The sequence below is a fragment of the Miscanthus floridulus genome, chromosome 2 (genome assembly GCF_019320115.1).
Source record: "Miscanthus floridulus cultivar M001 chromosome 2, ASM1932011v1, whole genome shotgun sequence".
Classification (NCBI taxonomy): Eukaryota; Viridiplantae; Streptophyta; class Magnoliopsida; order Poales; family Poaceae; genus Miscanthus; species Miscanthus floridulus.
In genome coordinates this window covers 21,312,505-21,334,416 of record NC_089581.1, presented here as the reverse complement: position 1 = coordinate 21,334,416, position 21,912 = coordinate 21,312,505, and the positions used below count along the sequence as shown (strand labels likewise).

General features: G+C 49.0%; 2 pseudogenes; one reads left to right on the top strand and one right to left on the bottom strand.

The window, feature by feature from the left end:
• Positions 1 to 4,773: 4,773 nt before the first annotated feature.
• LOC136536198 (hypothetical protein At1g04090-like) lies at positions 4,774 to 5,821 on the bottom strand (annotated as a pseudogene).
• A 2,168-nt stretch (positions 5,822 to 7,989) lies between these two features.
• LOC136536197 (protein ILITYHIA-like) lies at positions 7,990 to 21,815 on the top strand (annotated as a pseudogene).
• Positions 21,816 to 21,912: the final 97 nt, after the last annotated feature.

The following is a 21,912-nucleotide window of genomic DNA, read 5'->3' as shown; positions in this document are numbered from 1 at the left end:
AGAACCATGATATTATAAATTTGATACTTTTAGAAACGCCACTACTTCTCGTCTAATAGCACTGGTGCCGTTATATAATTCATCCAAAACTTGAAATATGTCACTTTCTATGTTTGTGGACTACTACATGAACCCACTTGCAGTCCAACGGATTTTCGTAGGGACCCAAATACCATGTCTCCGTTGTCTGCCTTGCCCTGGCCCGCCTCGCTTCCTCCATTGCGGTGGTGGTCGTGCCGTTTGCCGAAGATATGCTCGGCGGTGTCATCCTCCACCATAGCAGTGGATCACCAGGCGGCGCTTGGCTGGTGGGCAGGCTCTGACAACGGTGGTTGTGCAGAAGGCAATGCTAGAGCGGGTCGAGCGGGGCAGGGCCGCTAGAGCGGGCAAGGCGACGGCAGCTAACGATGGCCAAGGGGCCAGGCTGGAGTAGTAGCACGGGAGCAAAGGCATGAGCTGGATGGGCGCAACAAGTACGCCTGTGACCTTCACGACCGTCACCACCGACCACAGCTAGGTCCACGTGGAGGGCGGCAGGTTCCAGTGCCGCGCGACCCAGTGATTGGGACCACATGTGGCAGTGGCGCGCGACATAGGCGAGGAGAGTAACGGCTCCGACGGTGGCGCACGACATAGGCGAGGAGAGCACGGTCGTCAAAAGTTTAGCAGGGAAGGAGAGGAAAGGAATGACAAGTAGGGTCCACTACTCCACTTGTTAGCGAGTGGAGAGAGGCAGAGTGGTAGGGGCATTTTGGTCTATACGAAACTACGGTTAACTGGAAGTGGGTCCAAATAGCGCACGAGCGTACAGAGTGGCATATTTAAAGTTCTGCATGAATTATAATGGCACCAACGATATTAGATAAAAAAAGTGTCGGGTTCATAAACTCGGGGTCCCTCGAGGACCGGCTTCCACGCCCGGGCTCGGCCTAGGAAAACAAACATATATTTCATGGGACGGCCCAAAAAACTAAAACACAGCAGGCCGGAAGGGCAGTTCGGTCGTCGATCGGAAGGTCTGCCCGTAAGAACAGGCGCCCGCTCGTCAGCTTCTTCGGCCCACCTCTCCGACCGGAGTTCTCGCTTCAGGCACCAGCCGTCTCCAAGCAGTCTCTCCAATCGGAAAGCTTGGCCCAAAACGCTGCTTTCTACTTCGACCCCGCGACTCCGACCCTGCGACCGGGGCTCGTAGGAAGCCTGCTCACCGCTCTTCTCCGACCGGCGCACTAAGGGCCGACTGGAGCCATCCGACCGGGGGCTCCCCGTTCGGAAGGAACCAGAAGACGTACGGAGAAAGTCAAGGCATGGCTCACAAGTCAAAACCACTGTACCAGGGACCATACCCTGCGCAAAACAGTGCTCTGCAGCCACCCTGACACAAAGTATTGTAGGGGCCGCTAGAAACTCCCATATGGTAAGCCCCCACCGCGTGTCTCTGGACATCGATTGCGGTATGGGCTCCAGGATTTGCCATACCGGGTGAACATAGCACAGCTCCTCACATGCCACTAGGCATCCAGAAGTATTTTGTAGGTACCGGCGTCATCCTTCCTGAAGAAGATAGCTCGACCTTCCGTACTCATCTGACATCCTACAGCGACATCGACAGTATCGAGGGGCTTCCACCATTATCCAGTTTTCATCACCGTAGGCAGCAAGGCTCAGAAATATCTGTACTCTCTCCCTCTCACCTATAAAAAGCCATCCCCTTCATCTATAAAAGGGGATGCGCCCCCTCCGACGAGGGGAGATCGACTTCTTCAAGCTCAGACTCACGAGATCGACTTCTTCAAGCGCAGACTCACGAGATCGACTTCTTCAAGCTCAGACTCACGAGATCGACTTCTTCAAGCTCAGACTCACGAGATCGACTTCTTCAAGCTCAGACTCACTAGATCGACACCAACCCCTTACAACCACAGTACCACCGAGTTCCAACCGCAACCCTTCCGGTCGGAGCCTTCCGAACCTCTTGTATACCCCCTCTTTTCTCCTTCTCGTTTGTAACCCCGCTACAGACTTCGAGCACCTGGGCTCAGGAATAAAGTCGCCGACCGACCCCGACTGGACGTAGGGCACGTTGCCTGAACCAGTATAAATCTTGTGTCATTGAGTGCTAGGCCACCTCCGATCACAACGTACAACAAAACTACAAATATTTACTAGTTGGTCACTTTCTGCACTGACAAAAAGTGTCATAAACGTTAAATAACCCTTCATTTTATCATATGCCTTTTCAAAGTTAATTTTAATTATCACCCCATTGATTTTTTAGTGTGTAATTCATGTATGATATTATGCAAAATTTTCACACCTTCCATGGACGGATTCCACGTCCATTGGTGACATCACCAATCATAATAAAAGCAAATGGATTTTCGGGGCTTCCATGAGCTCCACAAAGCCTTGAAAGCATGTTAAACATTGTTTTCTCTGATCATGAATAGAAGTTCATGTAAAGTTGTCCTAAGTCAAAACTTTTAACTTTGATCATCACTATCTTAAGTTTATGTAGATTGACAACAAAGTTCATATATTATGAAAGCATTTCTCATAATAAACTAAACAATGTCAATCTTGTGTTGCTAATATACATAAAATTCTTAGATCTTAATGGTTATTAGTTAAAGTTAGCTGATGTTTCTTTGCAATGCCAATGTGTTTATCCAAGGATTTAGAATCTGCCGACATGGTAATATTTTGTATGATAGCAATTTCAGGCCACATTGGTTTTTAAAAGCGACCGTGAATTCCAAGAACAACAAGTGTCTCATACTTTTTAGTTCATATACATGACACACATTTCTTCAATCTTGAAATCATTTCTTCTGCTTTCCTTTTACAAGTGGAGAATACATGTGAAGTACTTATAAGGCTAATCTCAATGAGAGTTTTATATAGTTTTATGGGTATTAAATATGCCGACGAGAGATATGATGAAAGTTTTATGAAAGTAGAGAGAGTTTCATTGAGATGAAACTCTTCTATACTATTTCAAAAATATGAGTGTGTTGAAAACTAGGCCATGCTCATCACTGCAAAATTAGAAAAATCACTCTTGTGTGTGTATATATGACTACAAAAACTTACATTGACCAGATACTTGCTTGGGCATGGAGTCATATACCATCCATCAATATTATTATATTATTATTATTATGTTCCTGGTTGTAATTGTAATCAAACTACGGTGATTTTTTTAGAGCTACACGTGGGAATTGATTCTGTATCAAACGCTTGTGTCAGATGGATATGCACCAGATCAAATGCTATAGGATTCTATAGCAATGGAACAGAGTTTATGAATGTCTTTCCAAGGCTTCTTTACGCAACTACGCAGCCTTAGACCGTGTTTGATGCATGTGTATTCACTTCGATCAACGTGTATTAAAATGAAATTGAATGGAACTTAGTTTAATTTCACTCTAATACACTTCAACACATATATATATATATATCCAAATAAAGCCTCAGATGAATTTTCGTAGATATGCACGTGGGAATACTAGTGTAGTCACACAACTATATACAATACTAATAAATAACTCTCGTAAAAACATAATCTAGACTCACGTAAAAAAACAACTATCTAGAACTAGCAGTCTAGATATACTCCACTCACTTACATAGTGGATCATGAAGGAAAAAGGCACATTTAGTATAATCTCCTTTCCGACTTGAGCTCCATAAATAGCTCTACTTGTAGAACAGAAGCTGTTTTGGTAAAATGTTTATTAAAATAGCTTCTCACAGTAGATAAAGAGGTGAAATGTTTATAATGCCCTTATTTTTCTTTTTTTCTTTTTCTATCTTTCTTTATTTACTTTATTATTTCCTTTCCGTCTCTCTCTCATGTGGTCTCCATGGTCCGTGGGTGGCTCCGGCTTCTTTCGTGACCCGCCGCAAAATGACCATCCAGAAGCCCCGGAGGTCTGCGCTCTCGCGCTCAGCGCTTCGGCGGCCCTGCGCCGCTGCCACGCGTGTCTCCCGCCGTCGCCTCGCCGTCTGCAGTAGTGTAGTGGCTTGCCAGGAAGGAGGCGCTGGTTAGGCCGTGAGGGGCATCCACGTCCATGCGCTCGCGCCTTGCCCAGGGAGCCAATCGAAGCGGCTTTTTATAGCTTCGTCTTGCGCTCGCGCCCTGTGAGAGCGCGTTTACCGCGGCTCCACGCACGGAGCGGACGGAGCTGGACCAGTTTGGCTGTCGAGGTCCAGGCGTTGGAATAGCTTCAGGTGCCGGTGGAGCTCCCCAAAGCCTAACATGAGCTGACATACAGTCCCCACACGTCGTTGGGATGTCACATCTAGTCTACTCAGACGGGAGTGTTTGACCAACTGTTAAAAATTAGGAGGTGTATCGGGAGGATGTTGTATAGGGTGTTCGGATACTAATAAAAAAACAAATTACATAATCCATCAGTACTTCACTAGATGAATTTTTTAAGCCTAATTAATCCATCATTAGCACATGTTTACTATAGCAAAACATTGTCAAATCATAGACTAATTAGGCTTAAAAGATTCGCCTTGCAAATTAGTCACAAACTATGCAATTAGTTTCGTAATTAGTCTATATTTAATACTCCATGTATGTGTCCAAACATTTGATGGGACAGCGACTAAAATTTAGAAGGGGCAACCAAACACCCCCTTAAACCCCAACCAACTTGGCAGCCCACAACCCTCCCCAACCCTGCTTGCGGCTGCGCAGTCTTTGGCCGCCGCTGTACACACCACACTGCAACCCATCTCCTCGCCCCGCCGCCGCCACGCCCCTCAGCAAATAGGCGTGCAGGGGGCGATAGTGGAGGAGGTGCTACGCGCCGCCACAACGGCGCCCTCGCCCAGATACTCTGCCGCAACGATGTGGTACCTAGCGCTGGAGTCCACGAATAGACTGCTCCAAGCGGCGTCGTTGCGGATGCCGACCCCGAGCGCGGCCGAGCCCTACAGGTACACACCAGGGTACGCGTAGCTCGCGTGCCCGTTCCTGGACGAGTACACCACGGGCCGGTTGTCGTCGATGTACTCCAGCGCGGAGGCGTCCACCCAATGCCCGCCGTTGTGCTGCGAGTAGTACACGCCCATGAGCTCACCGGTGAGGTTGCTGACGCGGAATGTGAAGTGCTCCCAGTCCCCGACATGCCACCTGGTCTTGCCCAGTGGGAGGCTGATCGGACCCAGCTTGAGCCTCGCCGGGCCGTTGAACGGGCAGAACACCCACATGGCTACGTCGGTGCACGTGCCGCCCATGGCCGGCTTCACGTGCGCGTAGAGCTCCGCGCTGTCGATGTTACCGCAGCACACGGCGCGGCCCCAATCGCCGTCGGGAACGTCGATCCAGTACTCCCCGTCGTTGCAACCCCCGCCAGGGAGGTTGGACCCCTTGTCGTCGATCTCCTCGCCCGTGGTGTCTCCACCTCGCTTGTACAATGCGGCTCCATTCTTGAAGAACCAGGAGATGGACGACGACAGGTAGACCTCCTTGGGGGTGGAAGAACAACGTGGGGCCGTAGTGCCGGATCACCGCGTGCGCCTGCTCCAGCGTCGGCATCACCGACAGGTCGAGCTCGGCGTTGCCTAGGCACGCCATGCCGTGCTCGCGCGGGGAGGGGGGGAGCCCATCAACGGCGCAGCAGAAGGTTCCCACGCACGCTCCTTTCCCCCACATCCCTCGGCGCACCGGGCGCACGCCCTGCACGGTGAAGAACGATGACGGCCCTAGCAGCTGCAAGCGGAGCAGCGACCCATGCGGCTCGCACTAGTCCGTGAGGTCCTCACGGACGCATGCCACCTCCTCGTCGCTGGTTACTCTTGGTGCTTGCCGTCACCTAGACGGCTTAGAGCAGCGAGGATCGTCGAGCGGAGAGCGGTGATTGTCTCCAGCTCTGATCGTGGTGATTGTGAGGGGTTCTTGACCTTTCCCCGGCGGAGAGCCAAAAGGTACTCTAGTGGATTGCTCGTGGCTTGTGTGATCCTCATCTTGTGTTGGTTGTGCGGCACCCTATTGAGGGTTTGACATGTGAAGCCAATTAGCGCGTGAACCTCCAAGTGAATGAATCGTCACAACGAGGACTAGCTTATCGGCAAGTAAGTAAACCTCGGTAAAAAATCATTGTGTTCATCATTGATTCCGAGGTGATTGGTCTTCATTATTATTCATCCTTTTGATTAATTGGTTCCTTCATCTACACGGCGATATAACCTTCTTGATCACTCTCTTTATATTACCGTAAACTAGTTGTCAAGCTCTTTAGTGTAGCTAATTGTGAGAGCTTACTTGCTTGCTTGGTGTGGCTCTTTAGTTAGCCTTTGAGAGCACACTAACATAGGGTAGTGTCATATCTATTGTGTGAATAGATACTATCTAAACTAGAATTGTGGTAGGTGGCTTACATTTTGAGTAGGCTAACGCAACACTTGCATCGCCTTATAATTGTCTAACCATTTTATTAAGTGTTGTTGTAGAAATTTTTATTAGGCTATTCACCTCCTCTAGCCATTAGGACCTTTCAAGAAGGCGCGGGGGCGAGCCTGCACCAGCAGGGGAGGAAAAGGCGTGGGGGCGGGCCTGTGCCGGCGAGGGAGGAGGCGACGCTTGGATGGCCTGGGGAGGCGGCAGCGCTTGGATGGCTGGGAGAAGGCGGGAGGCGGCACCTGGATAGCCGGGCGGAGGCGGGACGAGGCACCGGAGCGGCGTGGTGGCAGGGCGGTGCCGACAACGGAGGGGAGCGGCGTGGTGGCAGGGCGGTGCCGGCAAGGGAGGGGCGGCGTGGGAAAGGCTAGCGCCGGCGTCGGCACGGGGAGGGAGCGGCGTGGTGAAGGCTAGCGCTGGGGATGGAGGAGAGGGCCGATCCATTTTGCATTCGATCCGTTCTGATCAAAGTTGCAACGGCCAGGGGTAGGAATGGAAGAAGATGCCTTCTTTTTTTTTCACGAACTAAAACTACCACAAATGTATTTCAGCGGGTTGCATCCGTTTTATAATGGCAAAATAGCGAAAACACTTTGAGGGATGGTAAAACTGCGAAACCCGCTTCAGGTCGCTGGGGCATTTACATATTTACCACTATTACGGATGACATCTTACACTGTATCACTGACACATGAGTCACTGATATGGTATTTCTTATACCACTCACATCGCCAAGACGGTAAATATGTAAAAATTCCCAGGTCGCTGGGAGGCCCGATGTTGAGCAGCTAGCGTGACCTTCAAGAACTCCAGCGCAGCAACCCTTCAAGCTTCAGATCGCTGGAGAGTCCCAACGTCGAGCAGCATGCGTGCAACCACCAAGCACTCCGGCGCGGCAGGTTGCTATTGGTGTTGTCATGGCTGGAGAAGCCTGAGCCGGATCGATGGCCACGCTCTCCTCCTGCAGCCGCCTGAGCAGCTGCACCGGCGCCGCGGCTATTCACCACCGGCAGCCGGCGGACCTACCGACGGAGCGCCGCCACCGACGGCTCCGCCTCCGTCGCCATCCAGTTCGGCACCCTCTACAGCACGGAGGATACGCAGAAGGTATTACGTGAGCGTACCTTTTGACAATGACCTCTTTGCAGCCGGCGGACCTTTGTTGCTTCCTGCTATCGAGGATGGGATCTTCAGTGATAATTGGCGTATCCGACAAAGTTCCGTTGAACTTCTCGGGGATCTCTTATTTAGGGCCTGTTTGGTATGGCTCCACTCATAAACTCCAACAACTCTATAAAAAAATCCAGCTAAACACCCCAACTCCGAAACTCTATGGAGCTGCCGACTCCATGGAGCTGTAGTATAAATGGAGGTGGAGTTTTGGAGCACCCCTTTTGCAGCTCCAAAATCACTCAATATGAACCTCCTCGTGGAGTTGATGGAAAATTATCCACCACTGCCACTGATTACACAGAAAAACGGTTCGATTTTATTTATCCCGAGCCCCCGCACAGTGACTCCCGAGCCAGAGTGTCGCGACGCGCGCGGCTGCCCTGCCCTGCCCTGCCGCCTGCCTGATGGCGTGGCGTGGCGTACCTCCCCGGCTCGCACGCAGCTGTGGCCGCACATGGCATGCCGGCCAGCCGCCCGCTAGGGCCCAGGCCATTCCGTTCGACGCCCCAGGCCCTCAGCAAAAGCTTCTATTCCGTTCCAGGCGCGCGGCGGGAGGCGACAAAGGAATCCGCGCAGCTGCTCGTGTGTCGGCCAGCCAAGCCCAGCAGAGCGCCGTCGAGTGGCTGCGCCGCTGGGGGCGCTGGGTGTGAGCTGGGCGGGCGGTCCCCGCTGAGGACGGATCATGGACGATCAGACCTCATGGACGCCGCCGAGCCGCTGACAGAGACGAAACGGAGAGGAAAAGAGGAGAGGAAAAAAAAGAATAGATTAGTCACTGACAGTGGGACCCACATAAGCAGGGCAAGAATGGCAATCTACCCTCAAACTCCTCTTTTTTGGAGCTAGGGACACCCTCCCAGCCAAACACCTCCATCAGACAGTTCTAACTCCACCCAGAGCTGGCTCCACCTGGAGTTCTGGAGTAGAGCAGCTCCATCCGAGTTGGAGCTATGCCAAACAGGGCCTTAAGGTCGATATCTCATTTGTTTAGAACTGAACTCGGGTATTAGGTTCACTTTATTTGTTGCATCATCTGGTAACAATTCTATCTTTAGGTCGCTGGAACTTCTGGGAAGGCAATCCTTGAGGGTGGAAGTGACGATGAAGGTGCTAGTACAGAGGCTCAGGGGCGTGCTATTATTGAAGTACTTGGAAGGGAGAAACGCAATGAAGTTCTTGCTGCCATTTATATGGTTCGTTCTGATGTCAGCTTGACTGTCCGGCAGGTATATGCTTTATTTTAAGTCATCTTCATTAATAGCCCTTTTTAGATCAGTGGATTATGTTGCTTTTCTTTATTATGCTTTTAAAATTTGCCAGTTTGCCACTGTTTGGCATTCCTGGCCCTTGTTCTAATTTTCTCTTCATCTCAGGCTGCATTACATGTCTGGAAGACAATTGTAGCAAATACTCCAAGAACTCTCAAAGAGATAATGCCAGTACTTATGGACACACTTATTTCGTCTCTTGCATCATCTTCTTCAGAAAGGCGTCAGGTTTGGTCTATTTCATGTGCTGTTTGATATCTGTAGGGATTTATATCATTTTGATTTTGCTTTGTATTGCCATTTTGCAGGTTGCTGGAAGATCACTTGGTGAGCTTGTAAGGAAGCTTGGTGAAAGAGTTTTGCCCTCGATTATTCCAATCCTGTCACAAGGACTCAAGACCCAAGTGCTAGCAGAAGACAAGTAAGTTGTCTTAATAAAATGTGTCTGGAGGATAAAAAAAAATTTCCCCAAAAAATTGCTGTCCCCCATTTCCATTAACATGAACGGAAATATAAGCACCCAACAGATAAGAGAGTTAGGAGACAGACCAGCAAACAAGACGCTAGGAGATCCAAACCTGCCCCCAAACAGCAACAAATCTGATTCATATTTTGCTACTATTAGGAAGATGAGGTGCTTGGGAGCTGGTGCTTCAGCTAGACTGCGCGCAGGAGCGGCGACATCTATCGAGGCAGAGAACGCCGTCAGGAAACACCTAAAGATGAGGTGCTTGGGCCGATTGAGGTCAGTGTTCAACGGCGATCGGCGAAACGGCATGGACTCCCTCTTCGCCCTTGTCTCCTGGCAACTATGGAAAGAACGGAACGCAAGATGTTTCCGGGAGTCGACATCGACCGTCGGCGACCTACTGCACATCATCAAGGCCGAAGCCAACCACTGGATTCAAGCCGGAGCAGGCGGGCTACGTGCACTGGCGCAGGGCTAGGACGTCGTCAAGATAGCCATGGATCATGGATCAGGAACGTTTTATTTCATAATGTAGCGTGCACAAAAACTAACAGCCGGGACCGGAACTCTTGTATTGTATTATAAACTCTTTCTTCTAATACAATGATATGCACACTCGTGCGTATTCGAGAAAAAAAATACTATTAGGAAGAGGCAGAACCAGAACTTAACTGAGTAATCTATTACAACCAAGACCACCTCAGTTCAGAATTGAACATCAACAATTACAGAAATCCAAACGTCACAACATGCTTTGTTCCTAGCAGACAAGCAAGAAACATCCGAAGTCCTGTGCCCTTCTTCATGCTCTGACGTCTAGGGTGTGTGGTTTGTGTGACTGTTATACGGGTTTATTATACCCTTTTTTTCTTAATATAATGATGATACACAGCTCTCCTATGTGTTTGCGGCGAAAAAAACTTTCTGTATCATGATGCTCACACCTTCAATGACCAACTCCTGCATCTTTGCTGAGTATAGAACTGCCCAATGTTACATAAGAGTGCAGGCATAACATAATCAGGAGTTTTAATGGATTTTCTATCCAAAGTAACTTTAGTTCATGTTTTAGATATAAGTATATAACTCAGCAAATAGCTGCCAGTCTCAGCACATTTGCGCCACCCGAAATGTGTAGATGTAGAGGATAACTAGAATTTGCTACTGCATTGACCTGCTCATGGTCACTACTCACTACAGAAGATGCCTGAAAGAGCCCAATATCTCAACCATTTTTTGAATAACATAGGAGCATTCTATGTATATTTCTGAATAGAATGTTGTTGTTGTTTTCAGTGGAATGTATATATGCACAAATGTATTTTTAAAATTATTAGTAGCTTAAATCAATCCATGTGCCCAAACCTTGGCCTAGGCTATTGATTGTTGGCTCACAGGATCACCGGCTCAGGTGAGTGAACCACCCACCAGTCTTGTCGAGCACCCGCTAGTGTTGCCGGGCACCCACTAGCCGTGCCGACAACGAACAAGCGTTGTCCATCCCCATGCACTATGGCTAGAGCTAGAAGAATAAGGGAGAACAGAGCATACACACACAGTACAAGACACCAGCGTTGGCCGAAGCCCTATATGGGAGATGGCAAATCCGAACTCTCTTTACTGAGTTGTCGTGGTAGTCTATTTATACAACTCTATCCATCTAGTCCCAGTGCAGCTGTCCTGCTGCAACAGTGACTAGATAACATACAGGGCTGACTCTGCGTCGGCCTCTGCATGTGCCTACAGTGCTGCAAATGAGCAGTTCGGCGCCTGCACCTACAGCGGCTATAGTATCACAGCAGGGGGTCTTTTCGGCGCCGTCTTCCCCTTGCTGTGTTTACACAAGGTAGCAGTAGATTATCTAACAATCTTTCCATAATCGTACTGCTAACCCTTGTACCCCTTCATGCCGATCATCTCCTTCAGCTCCGTGAGTCGAAGACGTCCGAGTGGCTTGGTGAGGACGTCCGCGAGTTGCCGACCAATTTCGACGAACTCGATGACGATCTGCCCTCCATCGACACAGTCCCTGAGGAAGTGGAACTTCACGTCGATGTGTTTACTCCGGTCGTGCAGAACCAGATTCTTCGCGAGGGCGATGGCGGGCTGGTTGTTCACCATCAGTGCTGGTGGGTGAGCTTCCACACCGGTCAGCTCACCCAGCAGCTGGCGCAGCCACACAACTTGACACGTCGCTGTGGCTGTCGCTATGTACTCTGCCTCGCACATAGATAGCGCCACCACCTTTTGTTTCAGCGACAGTCATGAAATTGGAGCCGACCCGAGGAAGACGAGCACGCCAGAGGTGCTCCGTCGTCCGTCGATGTCCCCTGCCATGTCTGCATCGCTGAATACAGTGAGTTGCAGCCTACTCTCGTCGGTCTTGGGAAAGATGATCCCCTGATCCACCGTCCCTTTGACGTAGCGCAGTAGCCGCTTCACCGCAGCCCAGTGATCCTCTCTGGGATCCTCCATGAAGCGACTGACGTAGCACACGGCGAACGCAATGTCTGGCCTCGTGTGGACTAGGTAGCGCAGACCGCCGATGATGCTCCGGTAGAGTGTTGCATCCACCTTCACTGCTGTGCTGACCTTCGTCAGCTTCAGCCGCTCCTCTATCGGAGTCATGCATGGCTTGCACTCAGCCATGCCGCTCCTCTCCAACAGCTTGGAGGCATACGCGCTCTGACCGAGCGTGAGTTCCTCCTTCCCCTGTCCCACCTCGATGCCGAGATAGTAGGAGAATGCGCCGAGATCGCTCATTCGAAAACGAGCCGCCATCTCGCGCTTAAAGTCGTTGATGTCCTCCGTGCGCGCGTCGGTGACAATCAAGTCATCCACATACTCACCGACGACGAGCTCCTCCTCCCCCCATCGCCGTGTGTAGAGCACGTGCTCGGTTGCGCACCGCTGAAACCCAAGCTCGCCCAGCGTGGCGTCAAGCTTGGCGTTCCATGCTCAAGGAGCCTGCCACAGCCCGTAGAGCGCCTTGCGTAGTCGGAGCACCCTGTGCTCCTCTCCCTTGACGGCGAAACCTGGAGGTTGCCTGACGAAGACCGTCTCCGCCAGCTCACCGTTGAGGAAGGCCGATTTAACGTCCAAGTGATGGATGCGCCAGTCCTTTGCTACTGCCAAAGCTAGTAGCAAACGGACCGACTCCATGCGCGCTACTGGCGTAAAGACCTTCTCGAAGTCTATGCCCTCGCGCTGAACAAAGCCTCGGGCGACGAGACGCGCCTTGTGCTTGACAATGGCGCCGAGCTCGTCCTGCTTGACCTTGTACACCCACTTCATGCTGATCGGACGGCATCCTAGAGGTGGATCGATGAGCTGTCAAGTCTCGTTTTCCTCGATCGCCTTCATCTCCTTCAGCATCGCCCGTCGCTAGTTTCCATCGCGCTCTGCTAGCGCGAACATGGGTGGTTCCTCTGCACTGACGAGCAGCAGCTCTGCGTCATTGAGCAGCTGACCAACCAGTCCTGAGGGGCCTGTGCCGCCGACGATGTCGTCCAGCCTATGGAACCGCACCTCACCTTCGTGGAAGGCATCCACGAACTCAGTGATGTCACTTGGAGGTGAGGCGAACTCGATTAGCATCGATGGAGTTCCCTGTTCCGCCGGAGTTCGCGGCACAACACCTAGAGTGCTCGGCACCCTAGTTGCAGTGCTCGGCACTACTTCTGGACAGCTCGTCATAACTCCTGCAGTGTTTGGCCACACTGTAGGAGTGCCCAGCCTCAGTCTTGGAGTGGTCGGCACCACTGCAAGACATCTTGGCTCTGCCACGGGAGTGCTCGGCACCCGTCCTGGAGTGGTCGCCACCACTACAGAACCTCTTAGCACCACTCCTGGCGTGCTTGGCATCCCTTTAGGAGTGCTCGACATCCCTCCCGAAGTGCTCGGCACTGCCCCAGGAGTGCTCGGCTCTACCGCCAGAGTGCTCGGCACTCCTCCCGGAGTGCTCGGCACCTCTTTCCTAGCATCTCCACCACCGTGGATGATTAAGTGCTCGACGACGAAGGTGCTGGTGAAACCGCCAGCTTCCCCCGTGCTCGGGCTGCTCTAGTCCCAAGTCGCCTCCTCGTCGAACACGACGTCGCGCGAGACAAGCACCTTGTCTCCGCGTGGGTCGTAGAGCCGTACACCTTGGTACCCTCTGCGTAGCCCAGGAACACCATGGGTGTGCTCCTGTCCTCCAGCTTGGTGAGGTTCGGCTTCGTCTTCCTGACGTGGTCGATGCAGCCGAATGTCCGGAGGAAGGACACGCTCGGCTTGCGTCCATACCAAGTTTCTAACGGCGTCTTGCCCGTCAGGGCCTTGGTCGGAGCACGGTTGAGGATGAACACCGCCGTGGTCACCGCCTCCCCCCAGAACCTTGTCGGCATGCCTTTGGCCTTCATCATGGATCGGGCCATGCCGACCACCATCTGGTTTCGTCGCTCCACCACGCCATTCTGTTGTGGCGAGTATGGCGCGATGTGGTGTTGCCCCACACCCTAATCCGCGCAGTACGCAGTGAACTCCACCGAAGTGATTTCTCCACCGCGATCAGTCCTCAGTACACGGAGCTTCTTGCCGCTCTCGGCCTCGGCGCGCATCTTGAACTTCTTGATCGTCGCCGCCTCTTCGTCCTTGCTCGTCAGGAGTTGCAGCCACATATAGCGACTGCAATCATCTAAGAGCAGGAGGAAGTATAGCCGACCACCGTTTGTAGCAGGCGTGATCGGCCCGCAGAGGTCGCCATGGACGAGCTCGAGAGCGTCCTTTGCGTGATACTTGGCCGTCTTTGGGAATGGTAGCCTCCTCTGCTTCCCGGCCAAGCAGCTGTCACACAGCTCGCCTCCGTGCTTGATGTGGGGTAGCCCTCGGACCATCTTCTTCAGCCGACCAAGCGCGTGGAAGCTGAGATGTCTGAACCGGGCATGCCACATCCACGGTTCCTCGGAGTGTCTTCCGCCAGGCACACCGGCTGCTCTACCTTCAGGTCGAGCAGGTACAACCGGTTCAGAGACCTTTTCACCTTGGCAAGAAGTCGCTGCTCCTGGTCCCTGATCCTAAGGACTCCGTCCTTGATCAGTACTTTGCTACCGCGCTCATTCAGTTGACCAATGTTGATGATGTTGGAACGCAGTTGCGGGATGTAATATACATCCGTTAGCGCGCGTGGTGCTCTCCGTTCTGGCACTTGAAGATGATGGTGCCGCGCCCTTGGATAGCCACCCTTGAGCTGTCACCAAACTTCACTGTACCGGTAACATCATCGTCGAGCTCGGAGAAGGATTCCTTGGAGCCCGTCATGTGGTTGCTGGCACTAGAGTCCAGATACCACCGCTGCTCCTGGTCGGCGCCCACACGTCCGAGGTGGACTTGGGCGCGTGGTTCGTCGAGGTTGATGGTCTTTAGGGCCTTCCCAAGTCCTTCCACCATCGTGGCCTTTTCCCTCTCCTCGGTCTCGACGTCGTGCAGTGCACAGAACGTCGCCATCAGGATAGTGCCTCATCCTCATCATCAGCTTGCGCCAGATGAGCATGAGTCTTCTTCTCCTGCTTGCGATTTGGGCACTCCCGTGCCCAATGGACCATCTTCCCGCAACGCCGACAGGTGTTGGGGTTGACCTGCTTCTTCTCCGAAGAAGACTTGCTGCGGCGCTTGCCATCGCCACCGCGGCTCAGAGTTCCTCCGAGCAGCCCACTCCTCTTCCGTCAGCAGGAGTTTCCCGTTGTCCTTCGTTGCTGTCGCCTGCTCCAGGCGCTCGTCCACCGCCCGTAGACGGCCTGTCACATCCTCAATGGTGATGGTGGATAAGTCCAACATCGTCTCTATTGAGAGAGTGATTCGGATGTACTTTGTCGGCACGAAGTGGAGGTACTTAGACACCGCCTCTTCGTCGATGGTGATGCCATGGCTCTTCAGCTTGCTGATGAGCGTCTGCAGGCGGAGGGAGAAGTCCTTCACCGTTTCATCATCCTTGAACTTGAGGTTCGCGTACTCCTGCTTCAGAAGCTGGGCTGTCGCCTTCTTTGCGCGGTCTGCGGGCGGTGGATAGTGGCCGCAATAGCCTCCTTAGCCGAGCTCTTCGCCCCCAACGGTTCCCTGTACTTCGCCGGTACAGCAGCGAGGATAGCCTACAACGCTGACATGTCATCTTCCTCATTGTCGGTGCCCTTGTCAACAACATTTCAGAGCCGTCGGGCTCTAAGCTTGACCTTCATGGTCACCGACCACTCTCCATAGTTGGTGCGAGTCAGCATCGGCCAACTGGTGTCACTGACCTCCCGCACCGTGCGAACAACGACCTCCGATCGTGGCTGGGCAGCCACAGCAGTGCCACTGCTGTCGTCCATTTCCGAACCGCCCGTTATCGCTAGCGGTTAGTCTGGCGACGGCGCTTGTATGGCTCTGATACCACTTGTTGGCCTACAGGATCACTGGCTCAGGTGAGTGAACCACTCACCGGTGTTGCCGAGCACCCGCTAGTGTTGCCGAGCACCCACTAGCCGTGCCGACCACGAACAAGCGTTGTTCGTCCCTACGCACTATGGCTAGAGCTAGAAGAAGAAGGGAGAACAGAGCATACACACACAGTACAAGACACCAGCGTTGGCCGAAGCCCTGTATGGGAGATGGCAAATCTGAACTCTCTTTACTGAGTTGCCGTGGTAGTCTATTTATACAACTCTATCCATCTAGTCTCAGTACAGCTGCCCTGCTGCAACAGTGACTAGATAACATACAGGGCTGACTCTACGCCGGCCTCTGCATGTGCCTACAGTGCTGCAGGTGAGCAGTTCGGCGCCTGCACCTACAGTGGCTACAGTATTACAGCGCCGCCTTCCCCTTGCTGTGTTCACACAAGGTAGCAGTAGATTATCTAACATTGATTACCTTTTTTCTATTGTTACAAATGCACTGTTTACTCTTATATCACTTATTGTTGTCTCTTGGTTTCATGTCTAGCCTATTTGGGCTTGCTGGATCAGTCTGTTCTTAATGCCCCCAGGAATAGTTCCACTGATGTTTACAAGGATATTTTTTAAAGTAGATATTGACTTCAAAATATTTATATCGTTTCCTGTGAAAATTTCTGCTCGTCTTAAAAGTTCCTATGTTTTTGTTTATTTATTTTGAGCTGAACATTTATTTGTTTAATATGGACTCATTGAAATGGTCAACATACTTCAATACTCTTGCTTTTCAGGGAGTTTGCATTGGTTTGAGTGAGGTTATGGGCAGTGTGGGGAAACACCAGCTATTAAGTTTTATGGATGAACTTATTCCTACCATTCGTACTGCTCTATGCGACAGGTATGCTTTCTTGCTGTTCTTTTTGTTGTTTTTATCTGATGTTCTCATCTAGCCATATCTATCGAAACAGCACCCAAGAGGTCCGTGAATCTGCTGGGTTAGCGTTTAGTACTCTGTACAAGGTATTTGAGCTCAAACCTGTTCTGAATTTCTGATATTACGGATGATTTGTCTTTTTTTTCTTCTTTTTAACTTATTCACCTTATATAGAGTGCTGGGCTGCAAGCCATTGATGAGATTGTCCCCACATTACTACGGGCTTTGGAAGATGATGATACATCTGCAACAGGCCTTGATGGTCTAAAGCAGATTTTAAGGTTTTCTTTTATTCTCTTTTCTGGTTCTCGTTAATTTGGTGAGATCAGATGTCTGACTTCAAGTCTACAACTCACAAATATTGACCTTTGGATGTGATTCTACAGTGTCAGAACAGCAGCTGTTTTGGCCCATATATTGCCCAAATTAGTCCAGCACCCCCCCCCCCCCCCCCCCCCTCTCGTGAGTTGTCTACTGATATTATATTTTTTATTTACATTCAGATAGCACTGTTTTATTGACAAATTGCTTTATTGGTGCAGTTCATTTAATGCACATGCATTAGGTGCTCTAGCAGAGGTTGCCGGGCCAGGTTTGAATTCACATATTGGAACTGTTCTCCCAGCACTGATTCTTGCTATGGATGATGATGATGCGGTGAGATGCATGCTAAACAGAAACATTTTTCATTCTAAACGCCAACATTTTCTATCTAGGCATCTTACTAATACCTGTATATTCTGTTGTTCCTACATTCTCTCTCTCTGTCTCTCTCATCTGTAGGATGTACAAAACTCAGCCAGGAAAGCTGCTAAAACTGTTCTGTTGGTTATTGATGAGGAAGGAGTTGAAACTTTGATACCTGAGCTTCTAAGAGGAATCAATGACAGTCAGGTTGTTTGGCCTGAGATTTTTTTTAGAAAGATTGGGAATTTGAATAATATTGGGCCTTGCTTTTACCCTTTTTCGTTCATTTCTTAACGTATTATTTGTGTGCAGGCATCAATGAGGCAGGGTTCAGCCTATCTAATTGGTTTCCTCTCAACTTCTGATGATTAACAGGCTGCTTTAGAAGCATTTTCAAGAGTTGTTGCATCTGTTCCAAAGGAACAGCTCCCGACGCATATAAAACTAGTGCGCGATGCTGTCTCTATGGCCAGAGATAAAGAGCGTAGAAGGTGAAAGGTTCTACTTTGAACTGAACCACTAAAATTTGTGCTATGCATGTGCTGTTGCTGTTACTTACTAAAGTAGCCACTAATTTTTAAGCTGAAATCTTTGAGGTAGCTCCTGTCCTAGACTAAAACTTCTGTTCCATTTTCAGGGTGTGTCTATTCTTGTGCCTGGTTTATGTCTTCCTAAAGCACTGCAGCCTTTTCTTCCTATATTTCAGCAGGTATTTATTTGTGCATTTTCATTTATAATGGTGTACACATATTTAAATTTCGAGTGTAAGAAAGTGCAGCCCAAGATTAATTTCAGGCATGAGGACATCTGACACATTTCTATTGAACTCCAGGGTTTAATTAGTGGGTCGGCCGAAACAAAGGAGCAGGCAGCTGAAGGTTTAGGAGAGTTAATTGACGTAACAAGCGAGAAGACTCTTAAGGAAGTTGTAGTGCCAATTACAGGGTATGTTTTTTATCTTCTTGAAATTGCTTCAATTTTGTGATTGCCCTTTTGAATGTTTCACATATGAGGATTTGTGCTGTTTGAGGAAAACCCAATGTCATTGCAACCATGAGGCATCCCACCACATGTCCAGCTGACAACCGAACAGCTCCTTAGCATTCTATATTGTTTCAAAGCTAGGCCCTAAAATCTTCTTGTTTTCATAAAATGAACGAGTACGCCTAGTCGATTATTGGTGCTATGGTGGTTATATGTCAATTATTGGTGCTCTATGCAGTTCGCCTATTGATGATTTCATGTTTTTGAAATATTCATTTTCTTTCACTCCACCTATCTGCTGCTTCACAATTTGTTCGATTTTTACCTGATCCCCTGGTGACTGGGACAAGGCATAAACCATATGTTCATACATCGGGGAAATCAGGAGACAATCCATACACTACAAATTGAATGGTAAAAATGACATTATTGCTGCCAAGTTGTAGCTTTTGCTGTATTGTCTTCTGTACCTTCTGAGCAACTAGAACCACCCCCCCCCCCCCCCCCCCCCCCCCCACCCACCCACACACACACACACAAAAAAAAAAAAAAGGTCCAGCTGCTTCCTCAGTAGAGATAATCTTTTTGAGAAGCTGAAGCTTCCCCTGAGCATGACCTGAGAATAAAACAGTACTCTAAACAGTCTGTCGAATTGCCTGACCTTGTATTTGCTCACATGGTAAGTTGGATGATTTTTTTGCTCTATGCCATGCCTGCCATTGTAGCTCTAATCTAGATTTTTTGTGTATGTAGACCTCTTATTTGCATCCTTGGTGATCGGTTTCCGTGGCAAGTTAAGTCAGCTATCCTGTCAACCCTGACAATCATCATCATGAAAGGTGGAATTGCACTTAAGCCCTTCCTTCCACCACTTCAAACTACATTTGTGAAATGTCTACAGGATAACAATAGGTGAGTATTATCTTTTTCTATGTCCTTTTCAGTTATGCTTTTACCTCCACATGTGAATATGTTTGAATTGCAGGTCTGTCCAGACGAGGGCTGCAGCTGCTCTCGGAAAGCTTAGTGCTCTTAGCACACGGGTGGATCCTTTAGTTAGCGATCTTCTGTCCATGTTGCAGGTTGCGCGGATGTTGTCTCTTCTTTTGTTAATATGAGAAATGATGCTGCTGCAAGTTCAAAAGTAATTGATTTTTTTTTCTTTCTTTTATACAGTCAGGAGATGAATCTGTCAAAGAAAGTGTGCTTTCTGCGCTTAAATGGGGTTATCAAACATGCTGGCAAAAGTGTCAGCTCTGCAATAAGGTCACGTGGATGTGCTCTTCTTGAAGATCTGCTGCAGGCTCAAGCTGATGATGTCCGCAGTTGTGCTGCAAAAGTGATTGGCACATTGTCTCAGGTAATGATAAATCTTGCATTCTTGTGTATCCCTTGTCAATTCTGGATGTAAAAGGCTTGATGATATCGAAAATCATGTTGCTTATTTGTCTAACTAGTGTTTGAATGGTATATACCAAAAAGAACTACATTCTGCTAACTCAAAGAAAAGGGCAACATTTTTTAATATGCAACTCGATACACTGTACTTGAGCAAAGTGATTGTCAAATGAGAACTTCAATTGCAATGAGATAATTGATTCTCTTTTCTGAGTTTTTTTATTGAAGTAAGTGGAAATGTTGGAGTGGCGACTGCTAGCTTCCCTAATATGTGCATTCAAGAACATTATGCACAGGCTAATGGTTTGCAAGTGTCTGAAAATTGTGTCCAATGTATTTGTGGACTTCTTTTGGCTACTCTTCATCCTGTGTTGCTTCGCTGCATTGCTTATCAGTCATCAGATTAACTATTGTTCTTTGTTCACTCAAGGACTGATGAGCAATGCAGCGAACTAACACAAACTGGCGTAATACATGATAGTCTGCAACAGTTGAGCGTAAAGTTGATAAAAAAAAATAAGAGCAACGTTTTCGAGGAACTATCATGTTTGCCAGTGCATTCATGGATGAACTTTCCTTTGTTTGATCTGGGAAGATCCACTCTTCCACACATTTATTAGTCTCTTCTTACTATAATTGGTTGCATTTATTGACTGTAATATCCATGCTTTCTTTACAGTACATGGAGGAGACAGAGATTTCAGATTTGGTGCAAATCCTATTGAACGTGAGCACCTCATCAGACTGGTGTACCAGGCATGGTGCTTTGTTAGCATTCTCATCCATATCAATGCATTCTCCATCAAAATTGTGTCATTTGGCATCCTTTCCATCTCTGGTTGATCTTCTGAAAGATTCTCTTAAAGACGACAAGGTATTGATTGGATCAAGATGTGTGCCTCGTCTGTTTGTAATTATTATTGTGGTGTCTGTAACTCTTGTCTGTGCTGTGTGAAGTTCCCTGTTCGTGAAGTTGCTACAAGAACTCTGGGAAGGATACTCTGTTTCCAGCTACAGTCAGAAGGCGGCACCTTGCAACTTGTTCAGTTGCTTGTCTTGGCCTTGCGTGATGATTCAAGTGAAGTTGGGAGAAGATCTTCGTCGTGTATCAAAGCTGCTGCAAAGGTTTATCATTGGAGCCTCTTTATCTCGATGTACGTGGTACCTTTATTCTTGGTGACATGGTGGTAATTTAATGGTTCCTTCTTGTAGATAAATCATTCATCTCTTGCTACACATCACTCTATATTGGGCCCGGCAATTGCTGATGTTTTGAAGGACTCTAGCATGCCTGTACGTCTAGCAGCGGAACGCTGCGCCCTTCATGTTTTCCAGTTGACTAAAGGTACTTCCATTTCTTGTTCTTTGTTTCCTACTGTTACTATATCATACCATTCCTTATCAAGCGCTGTTCTCTTTGTAAGAATGTCTCCAACAACCGTGACCCAAAATACAAGACACATTCATCATTTGAGTAGCGCTACAGGCAAAAGGTTCAATACCCATTTTTTATCTTCTTCAACAACACGTCTCAAAAGACAACCCTTTCTGCTTGGAAGTACCTGGGCATGACTGGCTTGGAAGTACCTGGGCCTCCATTTCCAGGGCCAGATAATGTTACAGCGGCGCAAAAGTACCTGGGCATGACTGCCTTGGAAGTGAAGAAAATCGCAAAGCTTAACGAGGAGAGGTATGGGTAATTAGCTTGTTACCACCATCTACATCGTATATGCTTGCGATGCTGTCATGTTTCATCGAGTTGGAACGACAATTACAAATTTTCTATTCCTGTTTCCCCCAGCAGTGATGGCAGTGAGAGCAGTGATGATGACAAGAGGACATAAACTCTGCTCACAGCAATCTTTTATAGGTTCAGTTGTTATGATCTTTACACATAGTTAGCTACATTGATAGGTGGTGGGGGTCATTTTTCTGTCTGACCCATTTTGTGAACATCCTTTTTTACAACCAAGTGGCAGAGGAAGACACGTCGGCATTTGTCATATTTTGTTGTGGCAAACCGACAACGTTTACGCAAACCAACAAATAGTGATGAAGTTATTCAATCAAAGAATTATGTCTACCGTTTTTGCCAGAGTTCGGACCGGGACTTATATTCACCTCAATTTGAATGGACAAATTACGGTGACACAATATATGGCAATCAAGAACTGATTCGT